Source organism: Propithecus coquereli, unplaced genomic scaffold (assembly GCF_000956105.1).
Source record: "Propithecus coquereli isolate 6110/MARCELLA unplaced genomic scaffold, Pcoq_1.0 Scaffold612, whole genome shotgun sequence".
Classification (NCBI taxonomy): domain Eukaryota; kingdom Metazoa; phylum Chordata; class Mammalia; order Primates; family Indriidae; genus Propithecus; species Propithecus coquereli.
The window spans coordinates 426,856-428,166 of NW_012152086.1; positions in this window are offsets into that span (position 1 = coordinate 426,856).

A 1,311-nucleotide genomic window follows, 5' to 3' on the forward strand; every position below is an offset into this window, starting at 1 on the left:
TGTCAATTAAAGCTACAGTAGTAACAAAAAAATCATCAAAATTCAACCCAAAATTGGTATATAAAAATTTTCCACAGGTTTATTAAATTTTTCTATAGGCATATACAAATTTTCATCTTGAAATTTGCCTTGAACTTTTATATACTAGATCTTCAGACAGATGAAGAAAATAAATTATTTCATGACAAAGATCTGTAAAAGAGAAACACCCTGCTTCCTGTTATCCATGACTAAAACCAGGGACTGCTTCACCAGATGGAAAAAGCAAATTGTCATTTATGTGTGTTTTTATTTCAGGATATTATGGGGGTACAAACATTTCGGTTACATGTTATGACTTTGCCAGATCCAAACCATGATTTGAGGTGTTCCCTTTCCCCTCTACAATGCTCACTGCATCCATTAGTTGTGTTTACCCACCCCAACCCCCCAACCCCCAAAACTACTGTGTTGAGCACCTTAGTGTTGATCGGTCAGTGCCAATTTGATGGCGAGTACATGTGGTGCCTATTCTTCCATTCTTGTGATTCCTCACTTCAGAGGATGGGCTGAAGCTCTATCCAGGAAAATATAAGAGGTGCTAGATCACCATCATTTTTTATAATTAAGTAATATTCCATTGTATACATATACCAAATTTTAATGATCCAATCATGAATCGACAGGCAGTTGGGTTGTTTCCACATCCTTGCAATAGTGACTTGTGCTGCCATAAACATTTGAGTGCAGATATCTTTCTTATAGAATGACTGTTGTTCCTTTGGGTAAATGCCTAATAGTGCTATTGCTGAATCAAATGGTATTTCTATTTTTAGATCTTTGAGATATCTCCAAATTCTTTTCCACAGAGGTTGCACTAATTTGCAGTCCCACCAGCAGTGTAAGAGTGTTCCTATCTCTCCACATCCTCACCAGCATTTGTTGCTTTGGGATATTTTGATAAAGACCAATCTCACTGGGGTTAGGTGATATTGCATTGTGGTTTTGACTTGCATTTGACTAATGATTAGAGATGTTGAGCATTTTTTTAATGTTTGTTGGCCATTATTCTGTCTTCTTTTGAAAAGTTTCTGTTCGTGTCCTTTGCCCATTTACTGATGGAGTTGTTTGATTTTTTTCTTGTTGATTTTTTTGAGTTCTAGATAGATTCGTGTTATCAGCCCTTTATCGGATGTGTAGAGAGCAAATATTTTCTCCCATTCTGTAGGCTGTTTATTTGCTCTAATGATAGCTTCCTTGGCTGTACAAAAGCTTTTTAATTTGATCAGGTCCCATTTATTTATTTTCGTAGCTGCTGTGATTGCTTTGGGG